This window comes from Dermochelys coriacea, chromosome 2 (genome assembly GCF_009764565.3).
Source record: "Dermochelys coriacea isolate rDerCor1 chromosome 2, rDerCor1.pri.v4, whole genome shotgun sequence".
NCBI lineage: Eukaryota > Metazoa > Chordata > Testudines > Dermochelyidae > Dermochelys > Dermochelys coriacea.
Window position 1 is genome coordinate 133,944,300 of NC_050069.1, and position 24,406 is coordinate 133,968,705.

The following is a 24,406-nucleotide window of genomic DNA, read 5'->3' on the forward strand; positions in this document are numbered from 1 at the left end:
TGAAACGTGTTGTGTATAATTGTTGTTTTTAAGTGTGACTTTTTACTGTTTTTCAGACACTTTGCTTATTTTTTCCTTTTTATATCTGTGCTTCTTTTTTACAGTATATGACTTTCCCGCTAAGGCAGAAAAAAATGAATGGTATTAGCTGAATTGTTTGTTTTGGGGGAGAGGGAGAGGATAACAGTTTGCATAAGATATAAAATTGAGGCCACGAAAACTTGAAGTAACAAGATTCCATGATATTTTTCACAAGAGTAGAGTTGACATCCCTGGTTTCCTAGTCAAATTCCAATTTGGATCTATTAAAATTCCCCCTATGGTTACTGTTGGAAATTCTATTTTCACTTCCTAATCAATTAAGGTGGACTATTATCAGCAGGAGAAAAAAAAACTTTTGTAGTGATAATCAGGATGGCCCATTTCAAACAGTTGAAAAGAAGGTGTGAGTAACAGTAGAGGAAAAATTAGCATGGGGAAATAGTTTTCACTTTGTGTAATGACCCATCCACTCCCAGTTTTTATTCAAGCCTAATTTAATGGTGTCCAGTTTGCAAATTAATTCCAATTCTGCAGTTTCTCATTGGAGTCTCTTTTTGAAGTTCTTTTGTTGGAGAATAGTGACCAGGGAGGTTGAAGTATTCTCCAACTGGTTTTTGAATGTTACAATTCTTGACGTCTCATTTGTGTCCATTTATTCTTTGTGTTGAGATTGTCTGGTTTGGCCAATGTACATGGCAGAGGGGCATTGCTGGCACATGATGGCATATATCACATTGGTAGATGTGCAAGTGAATGAGCCTCTTATGATGTGGCTGATGTGATTAGGTCCTATGTTGGTATCCCTTGAATAGATATGTGGACAGAGTTGGCAATGGGCTTTGTTGCAAGGATAGGTTCCTGGGTTAGTGTTTTTGTTGTGTGGTGTGTGGTTGCTGGTGAATATTTGCTTCAGGTTGGGGGGCGATCTGTAAGTGAGGACTGGCCTGTCTCTCAAGATTTGTTAGAGTGAAGGATCGTCATTCAGGATAGGTTGTAGATCCTGATGATGCGCTGGAGAGGTTTTAGTTGGGGACTGAAGTTGACGGCTAGTAGCGTTCTGTTACTTTCTTTGTTGGGACTCTCCTGGAGTAAGTGACTTCTGGGTATTCTTCTGGCTCTGCCAATCTTTTTCTTCATTTCAGTAGGTGGGTAATGTAGTTTTAAGAAAGCCTGATAGAGATCTTGTAGCTGTTTGTCTCTGTCTGAGGGACTGGAGCAAATGTGGTTGTATCTTAGAGCTTGGCTGTAGACAGTGGATCATGTGATGTGGTCTGCTGTTACATTTTAGTTTCAGATTAATGATTCCAACAATGGAAGTCACAAAAAACAACAACTCCCATCTATTACTACAGTTGTCTGCTATTCTAAGTATAGTGAAAAATAGTGGTAAACTCAGATACCATGGAGAGGTGGCTGTATAGTACATATACAATACATAGTTTCAGAGTAGCAGCCGTGTTAGTCTCTATTCGCAAAAAAGAAAAGGAGTACTTGTGGCACCTTAGAGACTAACAAATTTGTTAGTCTCTAAGGTGCCACAAGTACTCCTTTTCTTTTTTGCAAATACAGACTAACATGGCTGCTATTCTGAAACCTGTTATTATGCATGGCAATGAATTTAGCCGTATGGAGTGGAAATCTATCAACTTCATGAAAAAACTCGCACAGATACAGACAGACATCATCTTTGTCTCCAATTTGTTAGTCTCTAAGGTGCCACAAGTACTCCTTTTCTTTTATACAATACAAAGTAATTATATGGCCTTTAGAATGAAAGATTTTATTTTATATACATATACATTTCATTACATTGTCTTAATATAAGTGATGGCTATAATTCTCAAATGTGGATGTCTAAAAATAGGCATCTGGATCCATATTTAGGTTTTTAAATAAGTGGGCTGATTTTTCAGACGTGATGAGTATCCTCAGCTCCCATTGAGCTTTGATACAATTTAATATTCCCTAATTAGTTTTCATGCACTGCAAAAGGAATTATATTAGTTGGAGAAACACATGAAAGAAATTAAACCAATATGATGTTCTGAAATTAATGCATCAGTATAATATAATTCCAGAAACAAGAAAAATGGCATTTTTGAAAGCTTTTAAAAATAATTTTAGAATTTGATTTTTTATCAAAATTAGCAAGGAATACTTAGCATCGGAAAATGCAAAAAGTAGTAGAGGAAAAGTGTAGACCAAAAATGGAACATCTGCTTTGTTCGGAAGATGTAGAGGTGTAATTAAATAGATAATTCTATTATCTCATAGCAAATGAGAGTTTGGAGGAGAGAGCACAGTGCTCAGATGACCTGCCTTAAGCATCCTGTTACTTTCTTTGACATAAATATAGCTTTTAAAAGGTCAGCAGTTATTTTGTAGTTACAGAGAATCGCAGCAGTCATGAATACATGTATCACTGTAGTTAAGTCTGAATCCTATAGGAGGGAGAAATGGCATTTCTGCAGCAGCAGATGGAAAATGGCATCTATTTAACTATGGCTGTTTGAGTAGCATTGAAGAGTTCAGGCAAACACTGAGGCAGCAGACTGTCTTAATGATCTTAAGGGATGTGCTCTCAAAAGAGGCATGATATACCTCCCCTTTTCTAAAGCTATTTCTAGATTTAGAGTTGTAATTTATATCGTAGCCAAAGAAAGATCCCAATGAGAAAATATTTTTAGAGGTATTTTTTTTTAATTTAGGGTTAGATCATGCATAAGTTTTCTGGCAGGGACCAAGTGAAAATGAAGCATGCAGGCTTTTGCTTGCAATTGAATTGGTTTGTGAATTGTCTTTTTGGCAACAGAGTTGAGTGCTGAATGCTGCAGAACAGTTATCTCCTGGGTCTTGCATTCAACTCCTGTTAATATTGGAACATTACTCTTTTTTTCAGATGCATCATATTGTTGACTCATTCAGTCTGTGATCCAGTGGAACCTCCAGATCCTTTCTCAGCAGTACTACAACCTAGTCAATTATTCCCCATTTTGTATTTGGTATTTCCTTCCTAAAAGTAGTACTTAGTGCTTGTCTGTGTTTCATCATGTTGATTTTAGACCCATTCTCCAATCTATAAAGGTCCTTTTCGGTTCTAATCTTGTCTTTCACAGTGTTTGCAACCCCACCTAACCTGGTGTAATCTTCAGATTTTATAAGCTTATTCTCCATGCCATTAAACAAGTCATAAATGAAAATATTGAATAGTTCAAGATCCAGGATGGATCTCAGTGGGATCTCATGTGATACATCTCCCAGTTGGGCAGTGAGCAATTGATATCTACCCTGAGTACAATCTTTGAACTGCTTATGCACCCACTTTATAGTAATTTCATATCTAGATCACATTTTTCTATTTTGCTTATTACAATGTCATGCGGGACAGTGTCAAAGCCTTACTAAAATCAAGATATAGCCCATCTACTGTTTCCCTCTTATCCAATAGGGCAGTAACTCTATCAAAGAAGGAAACTAAGTTGGTTTGGCATTATTTGTTCTTGACAAAGCCATGTTGGCTATTATACATCTCCCTATTATCCTTGAAGTGCTTACAAACTGATTGTTTAATAATTTGTTCCAGTATGTTTCCAGGTATCAAAGTTATGCTCCTTGTTCTAGAATTCCCCAAGTTCTCTTAGTTTCCCTTATAAAAGTTAAGTACTATGTTTGCCCTTCTCCAGTCCTTCAGGACCTCACCTGTCCTCCATGAGTTCTTGAAGATAATAGCTAATGGTTCCAAGATTGCTTCAGCTAGTTTCCTAAGTCCCTGAGGTGAATTTTGCCATTTTAAATATGATTTAGTTCTCAGTCACCCTCTCAAATGCCTTCCATATGCTTCCTTCAGCACACATAGTCACAGTCACTTGAATATATTACTGCCAACTGAGGAAAATATTGTGTGAGTAAGAACTAGAGCTGATCAAAATTTGGAATGTTTATTCTGCAGGAAATTGAAACTTCAACACTTGTTTCCATCCCAGAAGAAAAAAGTTGAAATATAGATTCTGAAAAAATTCAATTCAGAAATGTTCAAACATTTCATTTGGGCATTTTTTTCTAAATAAAATGTTTCAACCATTAAACATGATATTGCATATCTGTTGCTCCATGGGAGTTGTAGTTTGGGCCCCCATGGTTTCATATGATAGATTTAGTCCTTCAGGAAACTCTATCAAGATGCAATGTGGACCCACCTGATCAAACTACATGGATCATCAGGGAGCCACATAATTCTGGGTACATCCTAGAAGACATATGCTTGGTTTTAGGAGAAATAGGTACCTGAACTACAACTACCCAATCTGCTAGAAAAATGCAGGGGTTATGTTTTTATTTATTTTAACTCATTCAAAGCAAAATATTTCAGGTTAATTCACTAAAATAAAATATTCTAATTTGAGTTGTCCTCACCCAGTACAAAATATTTTATTTTGATTTTCCTGACCAAAACTTGAAAAAAAATGGCAAAATTTGAAATTCCCCACGGAAAATTTTAATATTGTGGAAACCGTGTTTTCTGTCTTTTTTTTTTTTAATCTTTTTCTTTTGATGGAGAATTCCTGATCAGCTTGAGTTATAACTTAAGGTAAATTCTCCTTTGGGGTAGAAATCTCCCGTCAGGATGGTAACACATTCTGGTGACCATGGCAATAACTGTTCTCTTATGAATTGAAGGAGTTTATCCCAAAGCAGAATTTTATGTAAATGCTTTGTCTATATATAAATAGTAGTGCTGTCAATTAATCACATTAACAAATTAACTTAAAAAAATTAATCACAGTTTTAATCGCACTGTTAAATAATAGAATACTAATTGAAATTTATTAAACATTTTGGATGTTTTTCTACATTTTCAAATACATTGATTTCAATTACAACGCAATATAAAGTGTATAGTACTCACTTGATAAACAAAAGAAATAGTATTTTTCAATTCACCTCATAAAAGCACCATAAATAGTATTCTGTTATTGTTTAACAGCACGATTAATCACGTGATTAATAGCGATTAATTTTTTCAATCGTTTGACAACCCCTAATAAATAGTTTTAGATAAGATTCCAGTTGATGGTGCTTGACAATATGTAGCAAAGTTTCTGCATTTTATCGGATCAATAAAACTTGTTGTGCACTGTGACTTCCTGGCTGCAGCTCTTTATGTCAGTTCTTATTATCATAGCAGAACCAAAAGGTTTTTTGTTTTTTTTAATGGCTTTAATTCTTCATTATGTATGACCTGAGACACTGAGTCACTTCAGCAATGACTCTGAGCAACTTTCCATTCCCTGCTGCAGTGCAGGCAGGGATACCTACAAAAAGTGGAGCTTCTTCAGAGCCTCAGTGACAAACTATGAAGTAGCTGAAGGTCTGGACAAAGAAAGTATGGCAATCTCTAAGGTGCCACAAGTACTCCTTTTCTTATGGCAATCAGAGTGGCTGCATTGAATACAGCTATGGATAATGACTACATCCTAATTTGCCAGCACTTGAGACTGTGTCTGTCCAAAAGTTAGTTACTAGACATTCACGCCTAAAATATTGTGTTGTAAAAGAACCTGTTACTCAATGTGATGCTAGTGAATACAGATTGGGATCGAGTTTTCATGAAATGGTCATCCTGTATTTGCCTCTAGGGCACTATATCCAACACAACAAAACTGTGCTCAAATAGAGAAGGAATGCTTAGCCATTGTGGTTCATGCACCAAGCATGACTAGGGTCTCCTGGGGTGTAGTTGTACATAGATACAGAACAAAAACCTTTGGAATAAAGCTGTTATCAGCTCCAAAATTTCTTCAAAGAATGTTAATGAAAATTAACAACATTGGTTGGCTGTACAAAGTGTCTGGTGTTCATTGCAGATTTTTTGTCGAGGGCAGCATCACCACAAAGGACTGTGATTGCCAAGAAATTTGATTATGAAATCTTCAGCATATGCAAAAAGGGGAAATTTCATCAGGAACTTGAACATATCAACTAAGCAGAATTCTTTCTTGTGACAGATATAGTCAAGCTGCAGATAGAGATAAATCCAAACAGAGAGTTGGACTAGATGACCTCCTGAGGTCTCTTCCAACCCTAATTGTCTATGATTCTATGCTGTTCAAGAATTCAGAATGGTCATCCAGTTAGAGATGGGAAAGGTGCCATTTAATATTAATGAACAGTGGGACACATAGAAGAACTGACAGTACAAGGCTTTATAAAGGCTATGGGGTCACAATGCATAAAGATATGTCTGCTAATGTTAATCCACATACACACACAAGCCACACTGGTGCTGAATCATATGTACCAATGCCTGAGACATCCTGTATTAGCCAAACATGAGAAGTGAGGTGAAAGACGATACAAGCCAGGGACATAGCTGCAATATGTTTTTAGCCAGTCTGCAAGGAGAAGCACACAAAATATCTTATCAGCCATGGAGCAAGCTTGAAATGGATTTATATACATGGCAAAACAATTTTTACCTTGTGATGGCTGATTAACCATTTGAATTATTGGGAATTAGACCCCTTATATACAAGAGCAGAAATTTCTGCCAGAGAGTGCTGCAAAGCTCAGTTTGCCCAGCGTGAAATTTCAGATGCTCAATATAATTAATGGGTCTCCGTTTTCCTATTGGGAATTGGTTGTATAGTTTTCAGCATTAGCGAATAGAAAGATATCACATCACCTTCCTCCTCCCCACATCACAGCCAGTCTAATGGCACAGCAGAAACAGGTGTAAAGAAACAATTAAAAAATGCATACTAAATAAAACCCCACAAACAGCATTGCTCTACCAGAGAAATGCACTAACAGAAGGCATGTGCAGCAGTCCAGTACATCTCATCTTTCCTAAGATTCCTAAGGAATGATTGTCCTGAAGGGATGATCTAGGAGTCCTCCCATATTTGGATGTAGGGAAGATTGTGAGGGGAGTTCACCTACTAGTGCTTCACAGAAATTGGCAAAGCTGATGCAGAAAATCTAGTGGCCCATAAATCTCTGGAGCACAATGAAGAAGAGAGGGAAGGGACTCCCAAAAGAACCCCAAAAGAACAACGGTATAGTTACTTTGTAACTTTAAAGACTATAGCTACTTGAAATTACTCAGTTTTTAGTAGAGGATGAGACATAGTAAGTGTGTCCTCTGTCTGTTTACATGTAAATAGATAAGCGATATGGCACTCAAGAATATGCAGCGTAGTTTCTTGGTTTTGCAGTACTGGTACAACTTGTTGTGCACTGCACATGGCTTCCAGTGTACAGCTCTTCATATTAGCTTTTAACATGCACAATATTGGAAGTGCTTTTTCAAAATTTAGATATCAGACACTAAGTAAAATCCAGCTGTTAGTGTTACAGTTCATGGCAACTGTGTCTATATTTCCTCTGATAGTCTGGCATGGGCACCCACTCTCAGGCCTCCAGCTTCCTTACCAGCCACCTCTCTCAGGGGGAGAACTATGTTTCTCTCCTTTCTGACCAGGATATCACTAGGCAGAATAGTTCCTTGCCTGCACTCTCTCATTTCCAGGAAAAGAGAATCTGCCTAAGCACTCCTCTTGCTTTCATTTCAAAGACTAATAACAGTTTAACTGCCTAGAGTTAAGCTACCACACAGCTCTTTCTATGCAAACTTATGTAATATTTTTACCTTAAGACTATGGAGAAAACATATTAAAACAATAAAAGAATCTACATGCTTACTACGGATATGTCTACACTAACAATTTTGTTGGTAGAACTTATAGTTGCTTTGGGGTGTGAAAAAAAAACTCACCACAAATGACATAAGTTACACCGATAGAAGCGCCGGTTTGGACCACACTATGTCAGCACGAACTGCTCTTCTGCTGACATAGTTACAACCGCTCATTGTGGGTGGTTTAATTGCATCAGTACAGCTCTGCTGCTGTGAGCTCTCTCCTGGAGACATGGCTATTAAGCTAATCAGAGATCAGTCTGATGCCAACATGAGCTCTGGCAGGTGATTAGTCCTCCACACACTAAAAAGAGTCTCTTCTATGGTCACAAGTTCACAACAGCCTTACCTGTTATGTGCACCCAGGACAAGTTTAGTCCATCCTTTATACTGTTCAGGGGGTCTCTGGCCTGGAGTTTTCAGGAGCAGGACATCAGTAGATAATGACTTCAAAAGAACTCACAATACCTTCTAGGAGACCCATTTCACATATTTTCCCAAGCAGTTCTTTGAAGTTCCTAATATATCCCCAAGGTTTACATTAGTAAATGTCCTAGAAAAGTTATACGCAATCCCCCAGCAACACATAAACAACTGCATTTTTAATACAATGGACCCCAAAGGTATTAAGTTAAACTTTATTGAATTAAGTTTAATTAAATAAAGTTTTTCCAGGCTATTGCAGGAAATTACCCTATATCCCAGTTATTACTCATAGTCCCTCCTGAGTGAGGGGGAATTCCTGCCATACAGGAGGTGTATCTGTGGTGGTTCAGAAAGACTGATGCGGAAGAATGGGGGTACCTTAGTGCATGTTCTTCCTTTTAGTGCATACTTCATGCCAAACATCTGCCCTGTGGATCTGTTTGCATGACTATACCACAAATCAACATACCAAATTTCCTTGAGGTGTGTGCACTACATTCCAAGGGGTCCCCTGTTTGGAAACAGGAGTGTATCCTGAGCATGGTGGATCATGCTGCACTGGTGCAATGGCAGAAAGGAGCATCTTGTACATGAAACAGAGAGCAGGAATTTGGTTCTGTGTTTGTTTGGTTTGGTTTCATGAATATTTCATGAATGACAAAAATGGGTATTGCATTTTTAAAAGCCTAACAAAGCTTCAGTATAACAAGCACAGAAAAAATACAGCTGTGTTTTACTTCTCCCAGTGTAATGTACGGTGCACCGAGCAAATGTTGCTTCTCACATTTTTACTCAGTACTCATCCAGAGCCAGATCTATAGACACTGGCATGCTGATCAAGGAGAAAGAATAAGATCAAACGGATTATGCAGTTTTTGCACTGTATTCATAAATCCTGGGTTCATTAATTAAGAATATGTTTATGCATCACTAGAAAGCTTTAATACGCCAACTGTGCATACAAAAGCATCACTGAAGGCATAAATTGTTACTTAATAGTCTAATACATTTGTTTAATTTTTTAATGGATGAATATTATTGGCAGTTAATAAGAACATTACCCGTCAGATTGGTTAGCTGATGATAGCTCTGATGACTCTGGCATCAAATAACTTTTCTGCAGTCTTTTATTACATCTTAAATTGTTTTAACTTTCAGTAATAATAGCTGCTTACATAATTCATGGCCTTTTCAGTACAGAGGTCTTGTATATCAGGTGCCAACTTTTTTCCTCCACTTCTCTCTTTACAAGCTCATTATAAAAATAGAGGTAGCTGAACTGTTTGGAAGAAGTGTGTTTTGGTGAGTCTAACATTATACTACCTACCCACCAGCTATTGCTTTTAGGAGCTGGGGCCTTCTCTAAGGCTTTTGCTGCCCTAAGCAAACCACAAACCGCAAATGCCCTCCCCTTCCAGCCCAGTTTCCCTAACTGTCCTTCCTGTGTAGCCACTCACATAAAGCAGCCACTTAACACTTTTCTGCCCTAAGAAACAGCATGTTCTACACCTTTGTTAGAGCTAGCCCAGAAGGAACCATAATCTCTTCTCTGCTAAATGGCACTGAGGACAGCAAATTTAGGTTAATCCTGTTTACGGTGGCAAAAATCAGAACAGTAAACATATAACATGTTGCCCTCCTGCACACAATACATAGTAAGAAATTTGTGTGTATTAAATCCATATGACATTATGGGGGAATGGTTAGCATAAATTAGGGCCATGCCTGGCAGAATTTACCATAAGTGGCACACTTCTATAGCAATGGTCTTTAACACAGGCTTTCTGCTACCACAGGTACCATAGCAGCATTAAATCTCTATCTACAGATCTTTTCCCTGCAGAGGTGGAACAAGCGGAGAACTGTGATAGGGAAACAAAACAACTGTATGGCCACTGAATCAGATGTGCTGTCAGTGCTGGTTTGAAAGCATGGTAACTGGAGGGGCAGGCATTTCATGTGAATTACCCAAGAGCTGTGAGACTGGAACTAGTGCTTACCGAAGATCTTTAGCCCTATTTTCCATTGCTTGTAATTTCTCCAACAATGGGAGAAAAAGTGGTGCAAATTTAGTACAATTGTTTCATTTTTTTACTTTTATGTGCATTTTATTTCCTTTGAAGGGGAGTACATGAAACAAGAAATTTACTATGGAGCTGTTGCATGTCTGAGTTAATGATGACTCAAGATTGTCAAATAACAGGCTCAATTGGAATTAGTTAATCACAGATTATCAATCAGAGACAGAAAGAATAGATACATTACCTCCTTGGTAGTGGCGATGATGATGATAAAGAACTTTCTGTGTGTCTCTCCTCCACTGTGTCTGGAGGAATGTGGTAGATTTCATTCCCCAACTAAATTCCCATACCAATGTCATTATGTAGGATTTCCAAACAAAAAGAACTTTTGCCAAAAGAAACATGTTTTGATGTAATTTCTATACATTCTCAGTTTACCTGATTTGTGTGTAAAAACATGACTAACAGTCAAGAGGACTAACAAGATAATATATTTCAGTGGGTCTTTTGAACTCAATATATTCTTTGTTAATATCCTAAAGATTCTAAGGAATAGTTAATACATTAACCAAATATACAGAAAGTAAGGGACTAAAAGTGTTAATATTTGCTAATTTGCTTACTAACAGAGCACAGAAAAGTAATCTGCTTGAATTATAACAATACAAAGGAATTAGCTTGCAGAACTTCCTGTCACATGATGTTATCAAGGCCAGGAATTTAGCAGGTTTCAAACACAGATTGGAATTTATGGATAACAAGGATATCCAGAGTTATAACAGGTTTTTGAAGGCATATGAAGCCTCATCCTTTTGGGCAGAAGCTAATGAGGTGTTAGAAATTTTCCTCATGGGAGGGGTTACTTCCAACTGCCCCACAACCAGCTAGTACTACTCACTATTGATGTCAAGACACTGAACTAATAGATGATCCACTGGTTAGAGCTAGTATGGCACTGCCACTGTTCATAAACAGCACTGATCTTAATAGAATATATTTAAGCATATAGTGCAATAGTTATCGGCTAATTAAAGCTTACTTAGAAATCAGTAAGAGTGCATAAAGGATAAGTTACATAAAACTTACACCAAAACATAACTTAAAAAAAAATTAAATATAAAACTTAAACTGGCACTCCAGAAGTTGGAACCCAAACAAAGAGAAATATTTTATAGAGAACTGTGAAAAAAATTCAAGCGTAAAGCAAAACTAACTGTTGGGGCTCTTTGTCCTTCTTTCTGAATACAAAATTTCAGGCAATAATAAAATAGTTTTTGAAACTTATAAAGGGCTTTATTCCTCCACATGTAACTTTTTTGGCCTTAATGTAAAATCTTACTTATCTAGGGCTTAGTAGGTCTCAGATGCCCACGCCTTAAGGATTTGTTTTCTTAATTTCTCTTTGAAGTGTTAGAGATGGTTGTTGATAGTATACCATTTTCTAATCCTTGCCTTGCTCTTATTCTGTAGCAGGTCACAGAATCCCTGGTCAGCTAATGTATTATTTCAGTCTGTTGAACAGGGCTATGCTCCACTGAACTGAATGTGGGTAGAAACTCTAGAAACCTAACAGTGAGTCTGTCACAAACTAACTGGATCTGATTTCCCTGTGTCTTGCTCCTTGTGTTGTAATTTATGCACATGTAAAGTGGATTTAAAATACTACCATTTGTTGTATACCAACTTTGTATTCATTTTCTACAGGTATAACTTAGGGCATAAGGCTATGGAGGATCAAGACTATTGTGTGGCCTTGATCATATCACTTAAAGAATAATTATAACCATAAATCTGCTTCAGTTTCCTTCACTGTGTAAAATAGGATAATTATTTCATAGATATTTAGGCCAGAAGGGACCATCATGATCATCTGGTCTGACCACCTGCACATAACAGGCCACAGAACCTCACCCAGCCACTCCTGTAATAGGTCCATAACCTCTGGCTGACTTATTTAAATCATGATGTAAAGATTTCAAGTTACAGAGAATCCACCATTTACACTAGTTTAAACTAGCAAGTGACCCATGCCCCATGATCTGGGGGAAGCTAAAAAAAAAAAACCCAGGGTCTCTGCTAATCTGACCAGGGAGAAAATTCTTTCCCAACTCCAAATATGATGATCAGTTATACACTGAGCATGTCAGCAAGACCACTAGCCAGACACCTGGGAAAGAATTATCTGTAGTAACTCAGAGCCCTGCCCATCTAATGTTTCATCTCTGGCCATTGGGGATATTTGTTAACAGCAGTCACAGATCAGCCACATGACATTATAGACAATCTCATCATACCATCCCCTCCATAAACTTACCAAGCTCAGTCTTGAAACCAGTTAGGGGGAGTTTTTTGCACCCACTGCTCCCCTTGGAAGGCTATTCTAGAACTTCACTCCTTTTGTGATTAGAAACATTCCTCTAATTTCAAGCCTAAACTTTCTGATTGCCAGTTTACATACTTTGTTCTTGTGTCAACATTAGCACTTAACGTCTCTCCCTCTCTGGTATTGATCCCTCTGATGTATTTATAGATTCATATCTCCCCTTGGCCTTATTTTGGTAAGTATAAACAAGCCAAGATTCTTGAGTCTCCTCTCATAAGATGGTTTTCAATTCCTCTGATCATCCTAGTAGCCCTTTTCTACACCTGTTACAATTTAAATTTATCTTTCTTAAACATGGGAGAAGTAACTCACAGTGATGCTATGATGATTTAACAGTGTTTTTTTTAAATATAAAACACTATAAAAGTCGTAATTATTACCTCATAGCCCTTTCCATTTGATAGCTAGCCTGGGATGTGGTAGTATATTGCAATGTGCAATAGAGTACAAAGTTTATCAATCATGCATGGTAAAACCCAATATATGACTAAACATGTTTTCTCTCAAACCGCTGCTGCCATCATTAAAATTAGAGCTGATCAAAATTTTTCTGATGGAACAGTTTGTTTCCTGAAAATGCTGATTCAAAGAAGTCAAAACCTTTCACAGGAATATTTAGATTGTCCTGGGAAATTATTGAAATATTTTGTTTTGATAAGGTTGAAAAGCTTCATTTAGACTTTTATAATTTGGGAAAAAAACAAATATTGATATCTCTGAACTTCCTATGGGTATGGAAATTCCATTTTTTGATCAGCTTTAATTAAAATATTACAACATGGCACAGAGCTAACAAACAGTGAAGCTAAGAAGATATGAAGGAGCATGAGATATTATCTATATTGCCTGGATAGAGTATAAACTCTATTCCTTTGTTATGGATGTTTTTTCTACACTTTTGCTATTAAATAGTCATAAAACTCTTTAAAAATCATGATCATTCTTTCTATAACAGTTTTTCATTTTTGTTTTTAAAAAAGCTGATTGCCTAACCAATTTTCCAAGCTGGAATGTGATGTATGGGCAGGAAAATTCCTGAGCTACTTACAAGCCTGGAAACATTCCCACTATCCATTTGTTGTGATCTGAAGTTGCTGTTATGGACAGCTGTTTATTTTTGTTTGTTTGTTTGTTTTAAAAAGCATGTGCTATTACTATTGGAACTCGATAATTTGATATATTTTCTGAAAGTAAATATCTCATCATCTCTCTGTCCTAAGTGCAGCATTTTAGGTATATTGCTATTTTTCATTTCGGTATCATGCTGGCAAAATGTTATCTGATAGGCACATGGTTATCTGATAGGCATATTGAAAGCAGTATTATTCTGTTTCAGTGAAAGTTTGTGAAGACTTCCACATCCACCTCTTGATATCTTCATGGGAGATGCTCAAGATTGTTTAACCAACATGCATTTCTGAGCTGTGGGCTACTCATCAAATAAAAGGTATTTTACCTTTTTTTTTTTTAAATAAATTCAGTCACCTCTCATGAAAACTTATTTGGCTTGTTGTATGATTTATTAATTTATTTAACTTTTGACATCTCTCCTTGCTGTTCTAAACCCTCCCCTCTTTTTCCTGCTTTAGGCTTTTAACATTTTTGGTCAGGAAAATAGAATGCTTAGATTCTAAACTTTGAGGCAGGGGGCACGTTTTCATTATATGTCTGTACAACATCTATTGCACTGAGCCTTGATCCCTGATTGGTGACCTGTGGGTACTACCATGCTATAAATAATAAATAGGAATAAGAATGCATAGTGTCTCCTGTGACTGATGTAACTCCTATATGCTGCTCCATAGTCATCTTGATGGGACTGCTGAAGAGGTCTGCTGTAGGCCCGGGATTTTGTTATCAGCATGATGTATCTTAAGATCTTTATATCAAATGTATTAGTGAGCAAGATTTCCAACGTTACTTAGAAACCTGGTTGTTTTGGATGTAACAGTTCCAAGCATAATTTTCATTTTAAATGCATTTGTCAACAAAAATTCAGATAATAGTTTCCTGACTACATTTTTCATGCCCATTTGTTTGACTTAAACGACCCCAAAACAACTCCCCAGTCCTTAGGTCCCCATAGAGCCTTTCCTCCCAACCCCAGATTTCTTTAATAATATGTGATGTGAAGTACTATAGTTTGACAGATAGAAATAAGGAACTCTTCCTGCTTTTAAAAGTATCAAAATGTGTACCATGGGTGGAATTATTTGAAGAAGATAGCTCAAATATTTTTCCACAAGTTAGAAGCTCAAACACTTTATTAATAACAAAGCTAGTATCTCTAATCCTGGCAGGTTTAAACTGACCTAGTTACTATGAACTAGAGTTGGTCGTTCTGGTTTGGGGATTCAAAATTACTTTTTATTTTGAGTTAATGTTATAGTTAAAAATAAAAAAAGATTGAACTCAAAACAAAACATTTCAAAATTAGTGAAACAAAACTTTTTGATTGACCTGAACTTAACCTCCCTTCCCCCCCAGTTTTTGGTTTATGAAAATTTTTGAGATTTCAACAATTAGTCACAATTCTATATGGGAAAATTTTCAAAATCTCAAAAATTTTCATGGGAAGGGAAAACTGTTTCCCTCTTAAAGACCTGCATATAATACATTAGGTGATCATCAATGTTAAATTAGCTAGAGCCACTACAATTTGTAAAACTGTATTTTTGTATTTCATGGCTCATTTTGTGAGTACTGCATAATACTTTACCTAACATTTAGGGCTCAGCTAAAGTTTGATTGTGGAAAATTTCCAAATGTTAATAAGAGTGCTGGTAGTTACACAGGCACGAAAGTAAGAAAGGATACAGCCATGGGTAGGAGAATGTATATAAGGAGCGAGGGCGGTGTGGATACTAGTCTAATAGGTTATACTGGCTGTAGAATGACTGTGCCTAATAGGGTACAAAATGTGAGCAAGGCCAAACAGCAAAAATTAAGATGTTTGTACACCAATGCGAGGAGTCTAGGTAACAAAATGGAGGAACTAGAGCTACTGGTGCAGGAAGTGAAACCAGATATTATAGGGATAACAGAAACATGGTGGAATAGTAGTCATGACTGGACTACAGGTATTGAAGGGTATGTGCTGTTTAGGAAAGACAGAAACAAAGGTAAAGGGGGTGGAGTAGCATTGTATATCAATGATGAGTTAGAATGTAAAGAAATAAGAAGCGATGCAATGGATAAGACAGAGGAGATCTGAATACAGTCCCCAGCTCTGCCACACGCTCCCTGTGTGACCTTGAGCAAGTCACTTAATCCCTTTGCCTCAGTTTAACAGTAAAATGGACTCTGATAAGACGGACTCTGTCTTATCAGTAAAATGAGGATCATACTTCCTTTCTCCTATTTCATTTAGATTGTAGGCTCTTGTGGGCGTAGATTGTGTCTTAGTATGTATACATTCCAGACAAGATCAGGACATCATTGTGCTAGGCATCTCTGTATCACCAGAGTATAAAGAATGTCTTCCATTTATTTACAAAAACAACAAGGAGTCAGATGGCATCTTAAAGACTAACAGATTTATGTTTTTACCCACAAAAGCTTATGCTCAAATAAATATGTTAGTTTTTAAGGTGCCACCAGACTCCTTGTTGTTTTTGTGGATACAGACTAACATGGGTACTCCCTGATACTTTCATTTATTTAGATTCTCTTCATAGTCCTCCTCCTCCCTTGTACATAAGCTCCTAAAAATAACTTTTCTACAAGAGTGGACTGTGAAGAAAGTAGCAAGTCTGGAAGATTTCAAAAGAAAAGACTCTTGTATTGAATTATTTTTTTGAATTATTATGAGTCTACATAGCCAGACAATCCTGCTGTCAGGGTGCCAATGCCTGAGATGATGGGGCGTCCAGGATTTCCAGGTTTATGGATCTTGGGTAGCAGATAGAATACCCCAGGTCCTGGCTCCAGGGGTGTGTCTGTGCGGATTTGTTCTTGTGCTTTTTCAGGGAGTTTCTTGAGCAAATGCTGTAGTTTCTTTTGGTAACTCTCAGTGGGATCAGAGGGTAATGGCTTGTAGAAAGTGGTGTTGGAGAGCTGCCTAGTAGCCTCTTGTTCATACTCCGACCTATTCATGATGACGACAGCACCTCCTTTGTCAGCCTTTTTGATTATGATGTCAGAGTTGTTTCTGAGGCTGTGGATGGCACTGTGTTCTGCATGGCTGAGGTTATGGGGTAAGCGATGCTGCTTTTCCACAATTTCAGCTCGTGCACGTCGGCGGAAGCAGTCTATGTAGAAATCCAGGCTGCTGTTTCGACCTTCAGGAGGAGTCCACCCTGAATCCTTCTTTTTGTAGTGTTGGCAGGAAGGTCTCTGTGGGTTAATATGTTGGTCAGAGGTGTGTTGGAAATATTCCTTGAGTCTGAGACGTCGAAAATAGGATTCTAGGTCACCACAGAACTGTATCATGTTCGTGGGGGTGGAGGGGCAAAAGGAGAGGCCCCGAGATAGGACAGATTCTTCCGCTGGGCTAAGAGTATAGTTGGATAGATTAACAATATTGCTGGGTGGGTTACGGGAACCATTGTTGTGGCCCCTTGTGGCATATAGTAGTTTAGATAGCTTAGTGTCCTTTTTCTTTTGTAGAGAATCAAAGTGTGTTTTGTAAATGGCTTGTCTAGTTTTTGTAAAGTCCAGCCACGAGGAAGTTTGTGTGGAAGGTTGGTTCTTTATGAGAGTATCCAGTTTTGAGAGCTCATTCTTAATCTTTCCCTGTTTGCTGTAGCTACAGGATACTGGATACTCTCATAAAGAACCAACCTTCCACACAAACTTCCTCGTGGCTGGACTTTACAAAAACTAGACAAGCCATTTACAAAACATCATAATCAAAAAGGCTGACAAAGGAGGTGCTGTCGTCATCATGAATAGGTCGGAGTATGAACAAGAGGCTACTAGGCACACCCCTGGAGCCACGACCTGGGGTATTCTATCTGCTACCCAAGATCCATAAACCTGGAAATCCTGGACGCCCCATCATCTCAGGCATTGGCACCCTGACAGCAGGATTGTCTGGCTATGTAGACTCCCTCCTCAGGCCCTTCGTTACCAGCACTCCCAGCTATCTTCGAGACACCACCGATTTCCTGAGGAAACTACAGTCCATTGGTGATCTTCCTAAAAACACCATCCTAGCCACTATGGATGTAGAAGCCCTCTACACCAACATTCCACACAAAGATGGACTACAAGCCGTCAGGAACAGTATCCCCGATACTGTCACGGCTAACCTGGTGGCAGAACTTTGTGACTTTGTCCTGACCCATAACTATTTCACATTTGGTGACAATATATACCTTCAAATCAGCGGCACTGCGATGGGTACCCGCATGGCCCCACAGTATGCCAACATTTTTATGGCTGACTTAGAACAACGCTTCCTCATCTCTCGTCCCCTAATGCCCCTACTCTGCTTGCGCTACATTGATGACATCTTCATCATCTGGACCCATGGAAAAGAAGCTCTTGAGGAATTCCACCATGATTTCAACAATTTCCATCCCACCATCAACCTCAGCCTGGACCAGTCCACACAAGAGATCCACTTCCTGGACACTACGGTGCTAATAAGCAATGGTCACATAAACACCACCCTATATCGGAAACCTACTGACCGCTATTCCTACCTACATGCCTCTAGCTTTCATCCAGATCATACCACTCGATCCATTGTCTACAGCCAAGCGCTACGATATAACCGCATTTGCTCCAACCCCTCAGACAGAGACAAACACCTACAAGATCTCTATCATGCATTCCTACAACTACAATACCCACCTGCTGAAGTGAAGAAACAGATTGACAGAGCCAGAAGAGTACCCAGAAGTCACCTACTACAGGACAGGCCCAACAAAGAAAACAACAGAACGCCACTAGCCATCACCTTCAGCCCCCAACTAAAACCCCTCCAACGCATCATCAAGGATCTACAACCTATCCTGAAGGACGAGCCATCGCTCTCTCAGATCTTGGGAGACAGACCAGTCCTTGCTTACAGACAGCCCCCCAATCTGAAGCAAATACTCACCAGCAACCACACACCACACAACAGAACCACTAACCCAGGAACCTATCCTTGCAACAAAGCCCGTTGCCAACTCTGTCCACATATCTATTCAGGGGACACCATCATAGGGCCTAATCACATCAGCCACACTATCAGAGGCTCGTTCACCTGCGCATCTACCAATGTGATATATGCCATCATGTGCCAGCAATGCCCCTCTGCCATGTACATTGGCCAAACTGGACAGTCTCTACGTAAAAGAATGAATGGACACAAATCAGACGTCAAGAATTATAACATTCAAAAACCAGTTGGAGAACACTTCAATCTCTCTGGTCACTCGATCACAGACCTAAGAGTGGCTATACTTCAACAAAAAAGCTTCAAAAACAGACTCCAAGGAGAGACTGCTGAATTGGAATTAATTTGCAAACTGGATACAATTAACTTAGGCTTGAATAGAGACTGGGAATGGATGAGTCATTACACAAAGTAAAACTATTTCCCCATGGTATTTCTCCCCCCCACCCCACCCCCCACTGTTCCTCTGATATTCTTGTTAAGTGCTGGAATTAGCCTACCTGCTTGTCACCATAAAAGGTTTTCCTCCTTCCCCCCCCTGCTGTTGGTGATGGCTTATCTTAAGTGATCACTCTCCTTACAGTGTGTATGATAAACCCATTGTTTCATGTTCTCTGTGTGTGTGTATATAAATCTCTCCTCTGTTTTTTCCACCAAATGCATCCGATGAAGTGAGCTGTAGCTCACGAAAGCTTATGCTCTAATAAATTTGTTAGTCTCTAAGGTGCCACAAGTACTCCTTTTCTTTTTGCTGTACATAGTTCCTGTTCATAACAATGAGGAAACAAGCATAGCTTTAGCCTGCAACAGCCCTCTCTTGCACTTCTTTCATTCTGCCCCAGTCTAGGAAGTCTCCCAGAAAACTAAAGACTGCATGAAAAGTATACAGGAAGTGTGGCATCTCCACACTTCGTAGAGAATTTACTCTATATCACATCTTCCCTTTTTTGGATCCTTTTTTAAAATTTACTTACTGAACTTAAACACTGTTAAACTAAACTATTAAACTATTACAATTACTACAATGGAATTAACTCTTCAGGTTGCTTGAAACACAACCCTAATATACCTTGCTGAGTCTTTTATGGTATTTCAGCTATTTGTCTGAACTGCTGTATTGCAAACTGTCTTCAGGTAAATCCTTGTCTGTAATAGTTAAGTCTCCTGGTCAGTAACAGGGTCAGTCTGAATATTTTTCAACGTGTGTATCTGGTCTTACTTCAGACTTACTTGTCTTGGCCAAGGTGTTTAGTATCTTGAGCAGATTATTATGATTACTTAACAATATTTTGCCTTCATCTATGATCACTAAGTATGAGAAAGGTTATTCTTCTTTGATCCCTGTGGCTTTGACTGGCCAGTGTCTATCTTCTGCCAAATTCTCATCGGGGCTTTGTTTATTGAGCTGTGGAAATGGTCATGCTCCTTTATTGTAATATTTTGTCTACTTGTACTTTCACAGTCTTTTCCTCACTATCACAGGCTCCTTAATAACAGGTTTGACAATATCTGGGACTAGATGTCTCATGATGAAAGTTGTACATTTTAATAAAGTTCAGGAATTCCCTATTCTTGAACTGTGATCTGATGTCAATTATTACTTTTCTTGGAATTCCATGACAATGCAAATAGAGATTTAATGTTTCTGACAACTGTTACTGCTATGACAACTGTAGGCTTGGTTTTACATGAGTAAGTACACATGTTTGCGGTCTCATTTCTTGGGAAACAGGATTAGGGAGTTAAATGGATCATCAGGCTTTGAAACAGAATGTCTGTGCTAGCTAAGATAAGGAGAAACATGCCGGGAACCATTTACAATGGACACGATAAGCCTGGATTTCAAAATGAGGCACAGTAAATTGTGCACGGACAATGTGTTACAGCATGCTGTACAGGGATTGGCTCCTACAAAGTAACCAGGCCAATCCCACCCCCTATGCTTGAACCTGATCAACTCAGCATAGCTTTGCTGTATAACAAATAAAAATACTGGAGTAATGAAATCTGGAGTCAAACTGAGTTTTTAGGAAACTGAGGGGAAAAGAAGTCTCAGAGAGAATCAATCAGAATCCTCCAATGAGACTACTTTTGGGAAATTGCTTAAGTAGTCTATTATAACCAGGTGATTATTTCTTCCCAAACTGAATATGTCAATTCCAGCTTTGCCATGTGGAACTGCAGGTTATTCGTGTGGTAACATTGGTTCTTTCTGCTGGGAATCTCTGTATTTCTGAAATGTTCCAAATCTGCTCACCATTTCTTTGATATCACTATTCATCTATGGCCAGAATACAGCTTCTCCAGCTCTCCTTTTTGATTACCTTTCCCAGGTGCCTTTTGTGTATTCATTCCAACATTATCCTTTCATCATTGTGGGAACCACAATATGTGTTCTCTTCAGAAGCACTCCTGAGATCACTGAAACCTTATATTTATAGTGTGAATACGCAGGTGGGGAGTGTTTTTTGTTTTGTTTTGTTTTCTGCTTTACTTATCACTTGTATCACTGTTTGGAACATTTAATCTTTAGCTGTTTCTGTCCCCAGTTTATTTCACATGCCTGGAGATACAGCATGTAACACTTTTATCATATTCACATGTATGTTTACTCCTTGTTCCACATCATCAGGCTGTGTATTGTCAGATGGAGCATGTTTCTTGTGGAAGCAGAGTCAGGATGAGCTCTACCCTGACATCTGGTGGCGAGTCATGGTGGGTTATGGAAAAGAACTTCAGGGGCTGATCTCATTTGCATAGGCATACCCACCCAGCCTTGATGGTCACTTTGACTGCTGTAGGAGCCCCAGTTTCTCTGTTATTGGTGCAGGAAGAATAAACTGTTATTATCCTGATTATGTGACTCAAGGACAGTGGAACTGTACTTGGCCTTTTGTTATGATGGAGGGACTCACCATCAACTTAGCAGCACTCTCTAGGCAAGGGTCATGGGTTCCAAAAGCCAGTGAATTGACACACAGACAGAGACACATTCACATTGGCTCCTGGTGAGGGCCCTACAGGATAATTGTACCAGCTCCTCTATCTATGGTAGAATATCAGAGCTAGTTTGATTCCTCTAGGAGTCTAGTTACAGGCTGCTGAGCTGAATTCACTTTGCGCTAATGGTGTACCAGCACTGAGGCTCCCCTACTACAAACTGAAATCACTAAAGAGCTAAAATTACAAAGAGCTGAAATCACTGAGCGTTGTGTTAATTAATGGGGGGGCCTGAAGATATATTGCAGAGCAGTTTGTGGGATGGCTGGTGAAGCGGAGCAGTTTGCGGGGTGGCTGGCAGAGCAGAGCAATTTGTGGGGTGGCTGGTGGAGCGGAGCCCCACAGAGAGATTGGACAGTTGGCTTTGGACCACGTAAGGTGCCCCTTAACCCCCTCCCCCCCATTTTCACCCAGGTTGGGAGGTAAAACTCTGCAGATAAACTTTCAAACTTTGGGGCTGCACTGACCAGGGACAGAGACTTTTGGGTTGTTGGACTTTTGGGACTTTGGGTGACTTTTGGGTTGCTGGACTCAAGAACCAAAGGGGAAGGACATGGCCCAATTTGCTTGGGGTGGGTTTTGGCTCATGGGTTGTATTATGAATCCTGTTGGTGGTGTTTCCCCAACATAATGCCACATTGTTTCTCTCTATTATTAAAAGGCTTTTGCTACACTCAGACTTTGTGCTTGCGAGAGGGGAAGTATTGCCTCTTAGAGGCGCCCAGTGGGGGTGGTATATATTTGTCCCAGGTCACTGGGTGGGGGCTCCAGCCGGTTTTGCATTGTGTTATTGGAATGGAACCCCTAGATACTGAACCCAGCCCTTGTTGCTGCCAACTCTGATGGGCAGAAGGGTTACACTTGAAAGAGAGTCCGCCATTCTAAGTAGCATCCAGGTTGGACCTCCAAGTGACATCATACTTCTGTATTTTCAAAAGTAGCTACTGTGTCCCTGTTGGAACTTCTCCAAGTCCTTATTTGTGTATTGCAGTCAGTGGTTTGTGACCAGTTTCTGCTTTGAAGCTACATCCATAGAGAAATTTGTGAAATCTTGTACATCCTTACACCAGACCTAGTCTCTTTTTCAATTTGTTCATACGTCTTCTCTTTGGCTGTCATAGCCCTAGTTGTATATAAGAGTGGCAGTTAGTTCCATAATACTGTAATAGCACTGCTCTCATCCCTCCTTTCAAGGTATTTGTGGAGAGTTTGTCTTTCAATAGATAAAAAAATTGCCACACTGAAGCTGGTATCAAAAAGTGCCTTAAATCACTGAAATCTCTTACATGTTTTGGCATCCAAGGCCATTGAATGAGCTTGTGGAAGAGGTGCCTTAGATGAGTTATATGGTTATGTATGAATTTGCTGACATAATGCAACATGCCTACAGCCTTTAGAATTCCGTTTATCTTAAAGTCTCAGCATGTTGAGTGTTGCTTGAACCTTTGATTCATCAGGCAAGATTCCCTTGGAGGTCAATCTCTCTCCCGACTATGTTATTTCTGTTGTTTGGAATTGATATTTGCCCTTGTTCAGTTTAAGGTTTCTATTTGTCACAATTTCCAATACTCTCCTTAGTCATTCCTCATATTCAAAGGAAGTCCTGCCCCAAATTATTATGTCATCAATTTATACTTTCATACCTACTAGACTCTTTAGCATCTGATTCATTTTGCAGTGAAATACTCCTGGAGCCAAACATATTCCAAAAGGCAGTCTTAGAAACAGTATCTGTCAAATAGTTTGTTGAAAGTGTAGATCTTGAATTTCTGACTGTCTACAGGGATCTGCCAATATCCTGCCAATGCATCTTATCTGGCTCATGCTGAAGCATTTGGTTCATGCCATCTCAGAAAATAGTTCACTTGTGGGCAAGTGGAAGTGTTCTTTTTATATTTTTCTTCAGCCCTTTAGGGTCCTTACACAGTTGTAATCATCCTTCTTTTCTTTTTCTTACAGTCACTGAAAAGTGAATCCAATCTCTTGGTTCTTCGATTCTCCAAATGATACCATTTGTCATGTTTTGAAACTCTTCTAGTCTCTTTCTTAAGACTTGTGGAACTTTTTGTGTAGCACAGGATCTCCATCTTCTCTTAACTACTTCTTGAATATTATTGAAAGGAATCCATTTCCTGAGAATACATCTTAATATGATATTATTATTTTCATATCCGGTTCTGTATAGCTTTCTGTCTCTCTATGGCAGGGGTCAGCAACCTTCGGCATGTGGCCCATCAGGGTAATCTGCTGGCGGGCCACGAGACACTTTGTTTACGTTGACCATCCACAGGCATGACCTCTGCAGCTGTTCCTGGCCAACGGGAGCTGCAGAAAGCAGCTGCCAGCACATCCCTGCGGCCACTCGGAGTGCAGAGGGCCGTGCCTGCGGACGGTCAATGTAAACAAATGTCTCGTGGCCCGCCGGCAGATTACCCTGATGGACCGTAGGCCAAAGGTTGCTGACCCCTGCTCTATGGTAATACATCCTCTTAACAAGACCAAACACCTAACGCATGTGTAGGCCCAAGACTGGTTGCTTGCTTCTGTGTACCACTGCAAACTTGTTTTATCATTTGCCTTTGTATTTAATGTCAGCCAACACTTTAATTATTTTTCCATTGTAGTCTTTCACAGATACTTTAGATTCTTCCACTTTTATGTGCTCCATATAGCTGTTTATTCCAGTTTCTCTTGTTACATTTATTTATGCCTCAGTGTCTATCATGTAT

At 39.0% G+C, this 24,406-nt stretch overlaps 1 protein-coding gene across 4 annotated transcripts in view; it reads left to right on the plus strand.

Annotated features, from left to right (window-relative positions):
* The window catches only part of CDH18 (cadherin 18), a 908,539-nt gene that overhangs the window by 208,632 nt on the left and 675,501 nt on the right, over window positions 1–24,406 (plus strand). For 3 of the 4 annotated variants that reach the window (XM_043508441.1, XM_038391555.2, XM_038391556.2), the window contains exon 2: window positions 13,905–14,015. The gene's annotated coding sequence lies outside the window, so the exon portion shown is untranslated. Of the gene's footprint in view, window positions 1–13,487; window positions 14,016–24,406 lie in introns of those variants that run through there. The other variant, XM_043508442.1, reaches the window with a different exon arrangement.